This window comes from Melanerpes formicivorus, unplaced genomic scaffold (assembly GCF_026170545.1).
Source record: "Melanerpes formicivorus ecotype bairdi unplaced genomic scaffold, bMelFor1.0.p_v2 SCAF_30, whole genome shotgun sequence".
In the NCBI taxonomy this organism is placed as follows: Eukaryota; Metazoa; Chordata; class Aves; order Piciformes; family Picidae; genus Melanerpes; species Melanerpes formicivorus.
In genome coordinates this window covers 3,805,859-3,822,717 of record NW_027142382.1, presented here as the reverse complement: position 1 = coordinate 3,822,717, position 16,859 = coordinate 3,805,859, and positions in this window count along the sequence as shown.

Here is a 16,859-nt window from a genome sequence, read left to right as displayed (position 1 = left end):
TTATCATTCTTTTCCTTTTATATCCAATGGTAATTTCCTTACATTCTACCACTTTCTACTCAAGATCTGTGGAAATTTTCCTAGGCATCAGCCTAAAACTGCCACAAGAACTGAACTAAAATGGGTGGTGAGAAAAAGGAGAAAGTATTGAAACAACCCCTGCTTCTCCAGTCCTCTGTTATGTGGGAATTTCATGCAGCACCTGTGTTTATTACACTCCCTAAGATACCTCCAAACACCTAGCTACATTCTCTAAAGTACCCCAAAACACCATGCCACTCACTATCACAAACACTACTAAGATTACAAGCTCACCCTGGTGGACTCCAGATAAACACACAGCAAGAAGCCATCTTCCCTTGAAATCTTACTGTTCACAGAATCACAGAATGTTAGGGGCTGGAAGGGACCTCAGAAGATCATCCAGTCCAACCCCCCTGCCAGAGCAGAATCACCTAAACCAGATCACACAGAAATGCATCCAGGTGGGTTTTGAATATCTCCAGAGAGGGAGAATCCACAGCCCCCCCGGGCAGCCTCTTCCAGTGTTCTGTTACCCTCACACTGGAATAATTCTTCCTCATGTTTGCATGAAACTTCCTATACCTCACCTTCCACCCATTGCCCCTGTCCTGTCATTGGGCACCACCGAGCATAACCTGACTTCATCCTCTTGGCACTTACCCTTTCCATATTTATAAACATTAATGAGGTCACCCTTTAGTCTCCTCCTCTCCAAGCTAGAGGGCCCCAGCACCCTCAGTCTCTCCTCATAAGGAAGATGTTCCCCTCCCTTGATCATCTTTGTGGCTCTGCTCTGGACTCTTTCAAGCAGTTCCCTGGGGTCCTTCTTGAACTGAGGGGCCCAGACAGGGACACAATGTTCCAGATGCAGCCTCACCAGGGCAGAGTAGAGGGGGAGGAGAACCTCTCTCCACCTACCAACTAGAGCTCTTCTAATACATCCCAGAATGGCACTGGCCTTCTTGGCCACAGGAGCACATTGCTGCCTCATGGTCAACCTTCCATTCACTAGGACTGTTCAAAGAGAACTGCACAAAACACTAACAAACCATGACAGGAAACGGGGGAAGGCAGTGTTGGCATAGCAAATGATGAGCCCAGCATGCTCTACTCTTATCCCACTGTCAGAAGGTTCTTGGGAGTCCTACTGTGTCAAAGCATGTGTGTGAGATTAGATGAGAGAAATCACCACTCCCCAAGTGCTGGAAAAGCATTCATTAGACAGTGTCCTGTGAGAATCAGGGTGATAAAAGCAGCTCTTGGTAAAAGTTATAGAAAGAGGTGTGAGGGTAGGCAGGAGGAGAGCCTGAAGCATGACTAGAAGCAGCAGCTTCAGTGATTCATGACAGTATGTCACAGAATCAAAGAATCATAGAATCAATAAGGGTGGAAAAGACCTCAAAGATCATCAAGTCCAACCTGTCACCACAGACCTCATGACCAAACCACGGCACCAAGTGCCACGTCCAATCCCCTCTTGAACACCTCCAGGGATGGTGACTCCACCACCTCCCTGGGCAGCCAATTCCAATGCCTAACAACTTTCTCTGTGAAGAACTTTCTCCTCACCTCGAGTCTAAAGTTCCCCTGGCACAGCCTGAGACTGTGTCCTCTTGTTCTGGTGCTGGTTGCCTGGGAGAAGAGACCAACCCCCTCCTGGCTACAACCACCCTGAACTGTGTGCTACAATGCAAGTCAGTAGGTTACTTGGTCACTTCAAAACCACTGCAGAAAAGCTAGCCTTCATCATGGCATGCTCTGAATTTTAAGTAACGCCCCACCCCCAAAATAAAAACAACCTATTTGAAACCTCTCTAAACTATTTAGATGCAGAAGGCTTTGTGAACTGAAGTATGGAGATAATGCAGCAAGTTTTCAGATAACTTTATTAATCTTAAAACTGTCTATCTGCTGAGCTTGTTATCGCTGTGCTTTTTAGACTTTGGATAAGGTAAATCAAAATATATCTGCTCAAAAAAGAGTTTGCCAGGCTGATAAGAGAAAAAAAATTAAACAAATAAAAATGTCATGGCATTTCAGTTTCCAAATCTTTAACATTCTCTGTGTTACTAGCAAGTTTGGATTGGTTTCACAGCCCTTTGGAGGGAAAAAAAAATCATCTACAATTATTAACTTCAATCAACTTACCGACAAACTGTAAAGAACATTTATATCAACTTCCCTGATGTTTGGAAAAGTCAGTCAAAGGCATGCATCCCATCACCCTATGGCTCCTGCTGAAGTTTTACCTTGGAGAAAGCAGATTTAAAAGAGCAGTAAAGGGTTTCATGCACTACAACCACATGTGCAGTATAAAGTTGATTGTGGTGGTAAGTCTGGGCTCAACAAGGCATTACACGAAACATAAAGAGCCCAGTTCTCCGTTGTTTGCATCTTGTGCAGCCACTTACAATGCTGCAAGCTGCACTATGTCATTCTCTGCATTCTTTATAGCTGCTTTGCATAAGAGTAAATCAGCCTTTCTTAAAATTTCTCTGTGTGTGAGTGTTGTGCATTGTGCAGCAGCAGCAGAGCTGTGAGTCCTGCGAAGGCTAATGTAGCAGGTTGGTGGGCTCAGAAATTGCTGTGCTGCACTGCAATTGTACAATCATAGAATGGCCTGGGTTGGAAGGGACCTCCAGAGCTCATCTAGTCCAACCCCCTCTGCAGTAAGCAGAGGCATCCTCAACTAGATCAGGTTGCCCTGTAGAGCCTCATCTTAAATATCTCCAGGGAGGAGGCCTCAACCACCTTCCTGGGCAACCTGTTCCAGTGTTCCACCACCCTCATGGTAAATAAGTTGTTCCTAACATCCAGTCTAAATCTACTCTTCTCTGCGTTGAAGCCATTGTTCCTCAGGACACTTACCACTTTATGGAGCCCTTCAAAGCCTAATGTAATCCCCAGATTACATCGTTTGGCTTCTCTAACCATCATGGGCAGAATCTGGAGGCTGCCAATAGCCAGGGAACAAAGCAGTGGAGATTTTCCACATGACAGCCCAGCAATGAAACAGTGAAGCTGCCGATGGATCAAGACATATTGGAAGACTCAGTCTGGAGCATCTTCTGGCAGCTGCAGAGTTCATATGAAGAAAAGATGTGTAGCCAAAGGCTGCCACCATTAGATACATGTATTTAAAAAAGTGAAGAAACACAAAATATGTAAAAAAGTCTTCACACAGAACCTTACCCATAGTGATATTGACACAGAGATATGAGAAGCTATGCAAAGAAGCAAGCAAACCACTGGGATCACAGAAACATTCAGGTTGGAAAAGACTGTTGGAAAAGACTCTCAGGATTACCAGGTCTAACCAATAACCCTGCTCTACAAGGTTCACCCCCTAAACCCCAAGCACCACATTCAAACCACCTTTAAACACATCCAGGGTTGGTGACTCAAGCACCTCCCTGGGCAGCTCATTCCAATGCCTGAACACTCTTGCTGCAAAATTTTTTCCCCCTAATGATTCAAACCAAACCTGGAGAAGGAATCCTTAGGTGAGCTGTGCTTGTGAACAAGAAAAGACTGAAGTTCACCAGCAGTGAGAACAGTACTCAGAGACACTCAAAACTTGCTACTTTTTCTCATGTTAACCCGGAGAAAGATCTGGAAATAAAGCCATGGGTACCCATGCTATGATCTAGTTGCCTAGGGGAGGGCTGAGAAGATTTTTTACTTAGGTGGTAGACCTGACTACCTCAAGGCGTGATATGGAGAGCATATTGCACGCACACACACACACACACACACACACACATAGATTTACCATATCCATTCACAGACTGTTCTTCCCTACACAGATGGTGTTTACCACCTGAAATTTTTTAATGGGGAATTAGTGAATAACCAACTTCTCTCTCCCATAATCCCTTCCTTATTATCCAAGGTAAACCCCACTTGATCAAAGAGAAGACCTGCACACAAAGGGCAAATAATGTTCATCACAACAGAACAGAAATAATTCTTTCTTTAAATCTCAGCTGCTCCACTCCACAATGATATTGTTTTAAAATCTATTGCTACATTGAAATCTTACCAGATAAAGAGAAGTGGAATTGGCCCCAATATTGTATTTTAGAGAATTAAGAAACCATAACTCCTGAGATCAAATGGATTTCACAAGAAAGAAACCCCACTAGATTTGCCTATCCCGAATCCCCAAATGAAAAGCTGAACACGATGCATATTCATAATAGAGGAAGCAATAAGATGTTCTTATTGAACATAATGGCTTGAGAGCAGCCCTGAAGAAAAGGACTTGGGGGTGCTGGTGGATGAGAAGCTCAGCATGAGCCAGCTGTGTGCACTTGCAGCCCAGGAAGCCAATGACATCCTGGGCTGCATCAAGAGAAGCATAGCCAGCAGGTCCAGGGAGGTGATCCTCCCCCTCTACTCCTCTCTGGTGAGATCACACCTGGAGTACTGCATCTGGTTCTGGAGCCCCTGTTACAGGAAGGATCTGAACATGCTGGAACATGTCCAGAGAAAGGCCACAAGGATCATTAGGTGGCTGGAGTTCCTCTCCTATGGAGACAGAGAGAGTTGGGACTGTTCAGTCTGGAGAAGAGAAGGCTCCGAGGAGACCTAATTGTGGCCTTCCAGTATCTGAAGGGGACCTACAAGAAAGCTGGGGAGGAACTTTTTATGGTGTCAAGTAATGATAAGATTAGGGGGAATGGAACAAAACTAGAAATGGGTAGATTCAGATTGGATGTTGGGAAGTTCTTCCCCATGAGGGTGGTGAAACATTGGAACAGGTTGCCCAGGGAGGTGGTAAAGCCTCATCCCTGGAGATTTTTAAGGCCAGGCTGGATGTGGCTGTGAGCAACCTGTTGTAGTGTGAGGTTTCTCTGCCCATGTCAGGGGAGTTGAAACTAGATTCAGTGTTCAGTATTCAGTATCACTAAGGTTGGAAGAGACCTCAAAGACCATCGAGTCCAACCTGTCACCACAGACCTCATGACTAGAGTAGGGAGGACACTACTGCCCACTGCAGGCTTGAACTCACAACCTTCCCATTAAGGGTCTTATGCACTACCAATGATACTTGAGGTCCCTTTCAACCCTAACTATTCTATGATTCTCTGAATTCTAGTTCACCAAATGTCTTAAGGATGCTCCAGTTTACCAATCAAACAAGAAAGCAGTGCACCATCAGAATTAAAATATACAGATGACACTGATTTGTTTATTTATTTCCCTTCTGCAGCCCTGTTCTTAGGTTTTCCTGCAAGTAATGTAATTAGTAGCATGGGTGGGATGCTGCATGGTTACAGAAATGGTGCCAGAGTCCTGTAACCAATTATTTCTCTGAAACATTAAATAGCCAGACAAGTAAATGCCAAGGGTTTTCAATGCACAGATTGAGCTGCAGAAAAGCAGATCTGTGGGGTCTGAAGCTCATGCAGCACAAAAGGAGCCCTTTCATGTTACATGAAAACACCCTGCAGGGTTTGAAATTAATTCCTTTGGATCAGGGGGAATCAATTTTGGTCAAATTACCTTCAATCAAACAACTAATGGTTTTGTTAAAAATCTCATTGTCAGTCTTGAAGAGAGATGTTGATCTGGATAAGCTGTGCTGAGCTTCCCTTCACTCCCTTATCACTCATGGCTTGAGAAGACTCTTCAGCAAAATATCCCATGCAGCAGATAGTGAGGTTACCATGTGTTGGCACATCTCCTTCACAGAGATAGCCACTCTGATTTGAAGTTGCACCTAAATCTTCAACTAAATCTAATCCAGATTTCACATTGTTTTTGTGTTTTCTTCCTCTATACCTGTTCCTACAGTATCATAGAATCGTAGAATTGTTAGGGTTGGAAGGAGCCTCAAGGATCATCTAGTTCCAATCCCCCTGCCATGGGCAGGGACACCTCACACTACATCAGGTTGCTCACAGCCACATCCAGCCTGGCCTTAAAAACCTCCAGGGATGAGGCTTCTACCACCTCCCTGGGCAACCTATTCCAGTGTCTCACCACCCTCATGGGGAAGAACTTCCTAACATCCAATCTGAATCTACCCGTTTCTAGTTTTGTTCCATTTCACCTAGTCCTATCATTACCTGACACCCTAAAAAATCCCTCCCCAGCTTTCTTGTAGACCCCCTTCAGATACTGGAAGGCCACAATTAGGTCTCCTCGGAGTCTTCTCTTCTCCAGACTGAACAGCCCCAACTCTCTCAGTCTGTCTCCATAGGAGAGGAACTCCAGCCACCTAATGATCCTTGTGGCCTTTCTCTGGACATGTTCCAGCATGTTCAGATCCTTCCTGTAACAGGGGCTCCAGAACCAGATGCAGTACTCCAGGTGTGATCTCACCAGAGAGGAGTAGAGGGGGAGGATCACCTCCCTGGACCTGCTGGCTGTGCTTCTCATGATGCAGCCCAGGATGTGATTGGCTTCCTGGGCTGCAAGTGCACACAGCTGGCTCATGTTGAGCTTCTCATGCCTCATATTTGAACTGTTCTGACTGCATTGCCTTGAGTAGATGTTGATGTGAAGAAAGAATCAAACTCTATGCCAGGCATCCCAGGCTTTTGGAAGCACTTTCATGCTGTCCATGCCATCTTGAAGTACTGCATGACTCAGTACAGAGCAGGGACGTGTTGTTTGGCTAAGGACAGTTGACAATAGCAGAGACTGCCATAATGGGACCCCAATGGTGTGCATGCATCCTGGGACTTTTTGTTCCAGCTGGTGTGATTTAGAACATGGCACAACTAAGCTAGCTCTCAGAAGCTGACAGCTATGTTAAGATGAGTATTTCTGGCTTTTAACTTTGTGGTTTGAGCACTGTTGGGGAGGCTGTGGATTTCAGTCACTTTGGCAGAGCATTGTGAATGAAGGGTAGGCTACTGAACCTTCCCCTGCACCTTCTCCTGCCAACTCTCAGAAGAAAAGCAAGATTTCCATTTTGTTTGGATTCTACATGCTGGATGTGCTGTGACAATACTTAGCAGCCTAGGTAAAGAAACACTGAGTGTGTGGATGCTGTGTTAAAGATGGGATCATAGTATCATAGTGTCATTCAGGGTTGGAAGGGACCACAAGGATCATCTAGTTCCAACCCCCCTGCCATGGGCAGGGACACCCCACACTAGATCAGGCTGGACAGAGCCTCATCCAGCCTGCTCTTAAACACCCCCAGGGACGGGGCCTCGACCACCTCCCTGGACAACCCATTCCAGGGCTTCACCACTCTCATGGTGAGGAACCTCCTCCTCACATCTAGCCTAAATCTCCCCACCTCCAGCTTCATACCATTCCCCCTAGTCCTATCACTACCTGAGATCCTGAGAAGTCCTTCCCCAGCCTTCCTGTAGGCCCCCTTCAGATACTGGATGGATGTTAGTCTGCTCATATTTCTCAGAACTGAGGCTTTTTTGGGCCATGAGCTTTGGCACAGCTTCAGCCAGTTGAGGAATATTAAAGTCAAAGTTTCTGGCATACAAGATGAAGTGGACACCTTCAGGTAGACAGCTTTGTGCTCAGGCACTGTATGCTGGTTTATATGCATAGGTCCTTTTTGGGATTGGTCCTTCATACCTTCCTGGTTTCTTTCACCTTCTTGGTTTCTTTCATGTTCTACTTTCCCAGAGGACAAAGGGTTTCAAGAATGTTTCTGATACAAACTGCATGAAGAATTATTTGCTTTTCCAGAATACTTTCATTCTTTCTTTCTGTCCTCATTAAAGAGTTTCATGTCATAAAGACAACTTTTTCTTTCCCTCATCAATGTGTTATCAATCTGGAGAATTCATACTCACACACAGCTCTTGGGGGTTAAAAAAAATTGCAGGAAAGAAAGAAAAAACCCAAACAATACAACAAACACAGCTTGAACACAGCTGTTTGCTAAAGATAGTTTCTAGCATACAAAATACGTTCTGTAGCCTTTCATTTTAGGATATACACTAACAATTAACTGCTTATCACTAGGAAGAAATTTCTACTGTTTAATTCCCAGATATGAAATGTCTATTTTCCCCCTCCACTTGTTTGATAGTTACTCTCCTGGTCACTGATTAACATGTGACCCTAGACAAGGAGATCATAGACAAGGGCACTGATGCAACTTGCTTATTTCCAGATGAGTACCAGGAACTACCATACCTTTTGCAAAGTCAATGGATAAAGAACAAAACTGCTGTTATCTGCTGTTATCTGCAGAAGTAGATAGTAGTAGTCACAAAGTAATAATTTCTGAGGAAAACCCACTCATTTCTGCTCAACTCTGAATCACTACTAGCTGATTCTTCTGGCAGCCCTTCAGCTCTTCAGGAAGGCGGTGGGGTTCTGTACAGAAAATGTGATAGTTGTATATGTGGAGCAGGAAGACAGCACAAATGGCAGGGATGGGCATGGGAACAGATGAAATATGCTGCTGGGATGAACACAGAGTTTAACATAACAGAAGAACCGAGTATACACACATCAAATTGCTGTAATGAACGGCCTGCTGTATGTACATGCAAGAGTAGCGAGTACTCTGCTCTGGTGGGGCCACACCTTGAGTATTGTGTCCAGTTTTGGGCACACTCAATACAGGAGAAATGAGGAGGTGCTGGAGCCAGTGCAGAGGAGGGTAACAAAGCTGGGGAAGGGCCTGGAGAATAAATCTTATGAAGAGCAACAGAAGGAGTTTGGGCTGTTTAGTTTGGAAAAGAGGAAGCTGAGGGGAGACCTCATTGCTCTCTACAATCACCTGAAAGGACATTGTGGAGAGGCTGGTGCTGGTCTCTTCTCACAGGTAATTAGAACAAGAGGGAATGGCCTCAAGCTGTGACTGGGTAGGTTTAGACTGGGCATTGGGAAAAGATTTTTCACAGCAAGAGTGTTCAGGCATTGGAGTGTGCTGCCCAGGGAGGTGGTTGAGTCACCAACCCTGGATGTGTTTAAAGGTGGTTTGGATGTGGTACTTGGGGATATGGTTTAGGGGTGACCCTTGTAGAGTAGGGTTATTGGTTGGACTTGGTGATCCTGAGGGTCTTTTTCAACTTGAATGTTTCTGTGATTCTGTGATTCTGTAATCTCATGTAAGCACCAAGGCCTGTAAGTGCACAAACACTACATCTGTCCCATCTCAGAAGAAGAGAAAACTTTAGAAGGGAAGACATCTCTTGCCCCTCCTCTGTAGGAATATGTGCTTACTAGATCTATAGCTAAGCTGGGTAAGTAGAAAAGAAAGACACGAAAGAGTGTGGCTGCACCACTGTTGCAGCAATAGTAGTGGTTTGTAAGTGAAGTTGAACATGTGGGGATTTCAATGTGAGTGGTTCGGGGATGTTACAAGTTCTTTACCATGAGGGTAGTGGAGCACTGGCACAGGTTGCCTGGGGAGATGGTTGAAGCCCCATCCCTGGAGATATTCAAGGTGAGGCTGGACAGGGCTCTGGGCAACCTGATTTAGTTAAGGAAGGATGCCCTGCTTACTACAGAGGGGGTTGAACTAGATGATCTTTGGAAGTCCCTTCCAACTCAAGCTATTCTGATTCTAAACCACAGTGTTGAAGGCTTCCTAAGTGAACATGCAGTATCTTACAGAAAGACTTGAAGCTCAGCTATAGCAGAGCAAAGGTAGGAATTTTAGCTGCAAACATCTCTACAGATTTTGCATCCTCTCTGTTACCCTAGAAATAATTTGCAAAGCAAAAGTGAAAACCTTTTTTCACTGATGTTGCTGCTGGGCCTCTAAGACACAATCCTTTGCTACTAAGGGAAATTATCTTTGTAATTAGTGGGAAAAAAGGACAAGGCACTTAGGCTGGATGTTAGGAAGAAGTTCTATACAGAGAGAGTGATTGCCCATTGGAATGGGCTGCCTGGGGAGGTGGTGGAGTCGCCACCATTGGAGGTGTTCAGGAGGAGACTTGCTGGGGTGCTTGGTGCCATGGGTTAGTTGTTTAGGTGGGTTGGATTGGTTGATAGGTTGGACGCAATGATCTTGAAGGTCTCTCCCAACCTGGTCTGGTCTATTCTATTCCATTCCATTCCATTCCATTCCATTCCATCCCATTCCATTCCATTCCATCCCATTCCATTCCATTCCATCCCATTCCATTCCATCCCATCCCATTCCATCCCATCCCATTCCATTCCATTCCATTCCATTCCATTCCATTCCATTCCATTCCATTCCATTCCATTCGACAATTAATGCAGGTTGTGCAAACCTAGTCAAAGGGAACCCTTTGCAATCTTTAAGGCCCATGTAGCCTTCATTAGCAGTTTAGAAACACATGCAGTGATGTGGACAGATAGACTAGGTAGTGTGAGGTAGTACAGCCTTGGAAAAAATACCAGACTTTGATACAGAGAAATGTGAAGTGTTTTACAGAATGTGAAATCTCTTTTGAAGTTTACTAGAACCACTGGGCCCTCACTGCATGCAAAAGAAATCTGATGTGCAGTATCAACTCACATCCAAAAAGCTTAATTCAGTATTGTAGCCTTTTCAGAGAAGTGACCCAGAAGGTGAGAAGCAGCTCAAATATTAAGCTGAGAAAAGATCCCTTCTTTTGTTGTAATTTACAATTGGGAAGAATTTGAGAGCTAAGTGGTTCAGTGTGCCTGAGGTAACTTGGCAGTTTAGGACCCAAGATCTTACTCTTGAGGGTATGGTGCCCACCTCACGTCAATCCATCTCTTTTTCTTTCCCCACAGAAAGTGGTGCAGTGCAACTTTGCACTTAGAATTATGTAAACCTGGTACCAGCTCTGATGGACTTTTCTGCCATGTATCATAATATTCAGTGGAGTATATATTCAAGTTCAAAGGAGAAGGAAAGGGAAGAAGAAGGAAGAGGTGAGAAAGGTCTGTAGAAATGCTTTGATACCTTATGGAAAAGCCCTATTGTCTGTCACAGAAAATAAAAGCTATCAAACCAAGTTCTAGCAGCATTCCACAGGGTTTAAGAAAACCGTATCTCTGCCCTTTAAAGTCCACTTGAACAGGACAACATGGAGAAGATCACATTAGCTGTGACAAAGGAACAATTCTTCATCTGAGGTGCTTCTACTAATGTAAGATTTCAGTGTCTCCCACTTGTAATTGTCTAAACTCCAGGTCTGTAAGGCACAGCAATCCTCTTACACCCTTTTACAGATGAAAGAGTTGAGGGATAGTGCCAGGTTCTGGCTCAGGAGCAGGATGGGTCTACTTGGGTCAGCAGTTGCACGACACCTGCACGTGCTACAGCTGCTCTCAGGGTTGCAACTTCTCCATCTCAGGAAAGGTTTATCTGTTCATGTAGCAACCACCAAATCCCTGCTGCTCTCTATCTTGGACCTCATAAGCCATGTGGTTTTACAGCTGCTATGCAAACAGGTGAGCTATCTCTGAACCCCTGTTTAGAGGGGAGTGGAATCAATGAGGCGTGGAAGAGTGGCTGTGGATGTACTCAGTGACTCACTGCAAGTGATAAGGAACCCAGGGCAGGGAAGGAAACTAAATTTTGCAAGGCTACTTTCTTCACTGCCATGCCACCCTGCCTCTCTCAAGATCACATTTCTATTTCCATTGAGTGTTGTTCATCTTCTCTACCTGTTCCAGCATCCTTTATAGCAATGGCTTCGACTGGGGTCTGGGTCTTCTTAGAATATAGCACTTCCTCAAAGGACTGTGAGGAACTGTTTAGATGCTCGTGAAACCATGAAAATTGCAAGCAATATAAGAATTAAATTACAGCTCTCCATATACTCCAGACATCAAAATGGTTTCTTTTCTAGTTTTGAGTTTTCTGTTCCTCTGATAAAAGCTTGCTGGACTTCTGCAAGATATCAGACAAAGACCTACTTGATACCCTTCAGGTCAAGTTTCTTTTGACAACTAGTCCCTACCCAAGAAAGACAAACTCCAGTAGGAAAATACTCAGTGCACATTGAACCTCACAGCTCCAGATATGGACCACAGGAAAACAAACACCAACCCAAACCTTTGGACTTATGCCCCTTTAGAATGCCCATTAGCTACAAGCAAAGGAAGGTTGCTACACAAAATTCTGTACAATGTAGAGTAATACCTGGTACAAAACAATGCAGCACTACTGGTTAGGCTTACAGCCAAAGGGGAGCAATATCCCTCTGCCCCTGTTCCTACCCCAGTCACTGCTTTAAAACTAAGGCTATCTCCTTTTGGTTCTGGTGCAGCCCCAGCTATAGTTCTGATGCTCAGGTACATGTTTGACCACTTGTCTTTCATCTAGGTGAAAACCTCACTGCTAGCTAGCAAAAAGCCAAACTCTATTGCACATACCTGTGATGTAACTAAAAGGTTCTTAGTCAGGATGCCAGAGGCATAAAAACATTGGCAGCACTGCTGCTTTTGCAATCCACAGTGGCAAAAGGATTGCTGCTAGTTTACAAAACACAGCAGCTGAAACAGTCCTCTTGGTTGGCTGCCAGCATACTGTCCTGAGAAACCCTCTCACAGTCTTTTTTGACTTTGACACTATTAAACTGCAGTACCTGTCCCTTGACTGCACTCAGGCCTCCTCCTCTAGAAAATCAGATTGTCAGTGCTGGCACATCTGAGGCTGAGGGTGGGATGTTGAGGAAGTCATGTGAATCCTGACTCATGAAGGGTGATGGCAAAGAGGCAGAAGACAGGTGTATTTGGTTTGGCTGAGCTGGAGTTAATTCTCCCCAGAGCATCCTTCTAGTTTCTACTGCTGTGTTTAGCAGTGCTGTAGCTGGGTGTTGATAACACAGCAGTGTTTTGGCTGCTGCTGAGCTAGGTACCCAGGCTGTGCTTTTACAACATTCCCCTGCCCCAAGGGTGTGCTGAGGGTTGGGCAAAATCTTGGGATGGGACACAGCTGAGCCAAACTGACCAAAGGGGTTTTCCATGCCATAATGATGTCAGCTCAGATATATAAGTGAAGGGAAGTGAAGTGAAAGAAGGAAGTGGGGGGACATTCATTGATGGCATCTGTCCTCCAGAGCGACCGCTACATGTATTGAAGCCCTGCTTCCCAGGGAGATGCTGGACATCCCCTGCTGATGGGAAGCAGAGAATGATATCTTTGTTTGCTCCTTCTTCCACTTGTGGCATTTGCTTTGGCTTTACATCTTATTAAATTGCTTCTATCTTGACACCTGTACTTTTGTTTTCTCTCTCTGTCCATCTAAGAAGGGGAGTGGTAGAATGGCTTTGGTGGGCATCTGGCCCCCATCCAAGGCCAAACCACCACCTCTTCCCCCTCTACTGTTCTCCTCCTCCTCTATTATGCCCTGGTGAGATCTCACTTGGAATACTGTGTCCAGTTTTGGGCTCCCCAGTTCAAGAGGTACAGGGATCTGCTGGAGAGAGTCCAATGGAGAGCTACCAGGATGATTAAGGGACTGGTGCACTGTCTTATGAGGATAGGCTGGGAGCCCTGAGGCTGTTTAGACTGGAGAAGAGAAGACTGAGGAGGGGATTTGATATATGTTTATATCTGAGGGCTGGGTGTCAAGAGGAAGGGGTCAGGCTCTTCTCACTTGCACCCTGTGATAGGACAAGGGGTAATGGATATAAACTACAGCACAGGAGGTTCCACCTCAACATGAGGAAAACCTTCACTGTGAGGGTCACAGAGCACTGGAACAGGCTTCCCAGGGAGGTTGTGGAGTCTTGTTCTCTGAAGACTTTCAAGCCCCATCTGGATGTGTTCCTGTGCAGCCTGTGCTAGATGTTCTGGTCCTGCTCTGGCAGGGGGGTTGGATTGATGCCCTTCAGGGGTCCCTTCCAATCCCTAATATCCTATGATCCTGCGACCTTGTGAACAAATCAAGTCGGAAAGATGCTTGGCTACCATAGGAGGAGTTTGTATTCTACCTTGTATTTAAATGTGATCGTAATTGAATCATAGAGGCCTAAAATCCTTCCCTTGGCCATGTATCTGTGAGTAATTCCTAGCAGCTCAGAAAGGGAAGAGTTATCTCAACTCCAAGGTAATTAAACCCCCAACTTTTACAGCATTTGACTAATAGAATTGTGGCCTTCCAGCAAGCCTAAAGGAACCACAGGCTTATCAGGGAATGCCAGATCTTATGTCATCATTAACTAATGGCCAGCTAACTATTCATACCCACCTAGAGATGAAAGTAAAAATGTGCACATGTAATATCTGCTTCTTCTTATGTTTCCCTAACACATTTAGAACACAGAAAATTGCAGCAGGACCTGATCCTGCAAGCACAGTAAATTCCTGTGGGTGCCAGCGTGGTATGAGGGCACTTAAAGAATGCAAACCTGGGAATCTGCTGTGGGAGAATTTCATGCTTTGGGTTCTAAAATAAAAAGGTGCATTAAAGTATTAGTGTATTGTAAGTGGAGATGGTCCTGAAGGCTTTCAGAAATACAAACCCACTTGGCCTTCAATCCCACGCTAATCCCATTGTTAGCTGATGGTATCTGTGGATGTCTTTAACTTCTTAATGCTGAACTTTCTATGTAATTTTTACCCTCTTCCTTTTATCTCTCTTTTTATTTTTTCCTTCTGTCCTTGCTTTTCTTTCTTTGGGACACATGGAAAAAACCTCTGCATAAGTATGAGGCCCTTCCTGACCCCTGCCATGCTGTGATTCTGTGATATCCAAATGTTGTTGTTGTTGTTATTATTATTATTATTCTTATTATTATTATTATTATTTTGGGGGGAGAAAATGTATGTTGTAAATATTGTGTAAGTAGCCATGCAGACAAGTTGGCAAAGAAAAAAAAGCCTGCAGCTAAGATGTTCATCACCTCCAGGCCAGTGTGAAGGGCTAGTGTAAATTGCCACCGTTTGACTTCTGTGCAGGAAAGCGGCAAGGTTTATATAAGCACTTATAAATCTGGGCACAAGCTTAAAAACTTCACAAAGCAATCACCAATAACCACGAGAATCACAAGTTGGAATGGCACACCTGTATGCTGTGGTGGGTTGAAATTACCCCCCAAAATAAAATTGCCAGACCAGCTCAGTTGAAAGCAAATGAAGCTTCGATGACCTTTGGAGGTCCCTTCCAAACCCTAACATGCTGTGATCCTGTGAAGCTATATTTACAGGTGCAGCCTGAGACTGTGTCCTCTTGTGCAGGCAACCAGTACCAGAACAAGAGGACACAGTCTCAGGCTGCGCCAGGGGAGGTTTAGGCTGGAGGTTAGGAGGAAATTTTGCACAGAGAGAGTGATTGCCCATTGGAATGGGCTGCCCAGGGAGGTGGTGGAGTCACCATCACTGGAGGTGTTCAGGAGGAGACTTGACAGGGTGCTTGGTTGCATGGTTTAGTTGGTTGGGTGGTGTTGAATGATAGGTTGGACACGATGATCTTGAAGGTCTCTTCCAACCTGGTCTATTCTATTCTATTCTATTCTATTCTATTCTATTCTATTCTATTCTATTCTATTCTATTCTATTCTATTCTATTCTATTCTATTCTATTCTATTCTATTCTATTCTATTCTATTCTATTCTATTCCATTCCATTCCATTCCATTCCATTCCATTCCAACCACAATCTAGAAATATGACATGCAGTGAACATGTCCAAAATATACAACATTTACAGGTATTTACAATTTATAAACAGCACAAGGACTCCCCCCCTGGACAAAACCAGGGGGTTACCAACAGCTTCCCCCTCCCTGCTCCCTTCCTCCCTGTACAAGTAAAACAGAGAAGAGCAGAGAGTAGCTGCTAGTATTTAACCACAACAAAAGAACACAGACAAGGTCAGCAAGCCAGCAGAAGCACCAGCTAGTACCTGGCAGAGTGTGGAAGGAGAAAAGAGATAGAGATAGCTTATAAGACTAATTTTATGTTAGCTACCAGGCTAATGGGATTATTTAGACCTTATTCTTATTCCCCCTTTTACATCAATGGTAATTTATTTACATTCTACCCCTTTCTGTTCAAGATCTGTGGAAAATTTTCTAGGCACAGCCTAAACCCACCACAATATGTAAATTCTACTCTGGTATAGATATTTAATTTGCCTGTGCAGGTGTACAGCAAAAATAAGGATGCTGCTACTTTCCTTATCCTTGCAGTGAAGATTTTCTTTATAGTTAGGGTTTGGCTTAGGAAAACAGTCTTCATGTAGCCAGAAACACAAGGTAAGGTTTGGTCAGTTGTCTCTGACCTTTGAAGAAGTACACTTAAGTTGTTCAGTGGCCATTTGATGTGAGAAAAAGTAGTCAAAAAGTAGTTTTGTGACATGGGTAATGAATCAGACAATCTGTTTGCTGTGCATGTGCATTAAGTGGGATTATTTGGAAAAGCACTGCTGATTTATTTAAGAAGGAATTTTAAGGTAATTTTCTCCTGTGCAAAGATTTTTCCCCCTGAAGGGTTTTATCTTCCTCTCCCTTGCCAAACACTGCTCTCTAGCTGCTTCCCCATTTGAACACTCCTAAACTCACTGGGTAGCTTTTGATTTTTGTTCCAAGATCAACTGGGAGGGAAAAAACAACCCCCACAACTCTCTCAGGCTTACTATTTTCTGAATCTGTTCTGCTCTTCATCAGTGGTAAAAGTGCTAAACACGAAGCTACGCTCGCTTATTTGTTCCCTGGCAAAAGCCGTCTGCAGTATGTCTGTCTCTTGAGTTGTCAGCCCTTCAGGGTGGGGATGGTTTTGTTTGTACTGTCCAGCACTGAACTCCTTGGAAGGACATCAAGCAGAAGAATTAAACAACATTATCACATAGTACCATAGTGTCAGTCAGGGTTGGAAGGGACCACAAGGATCATCTAGTTCCAACCCCCCTGCCATGGGCAGGGACACCCCACACTAGATCAGCCTGGCCAGAGCCTCATCCAGCCTGGGCTTAAACACCTCCAGGGACGGGGCCTCGACC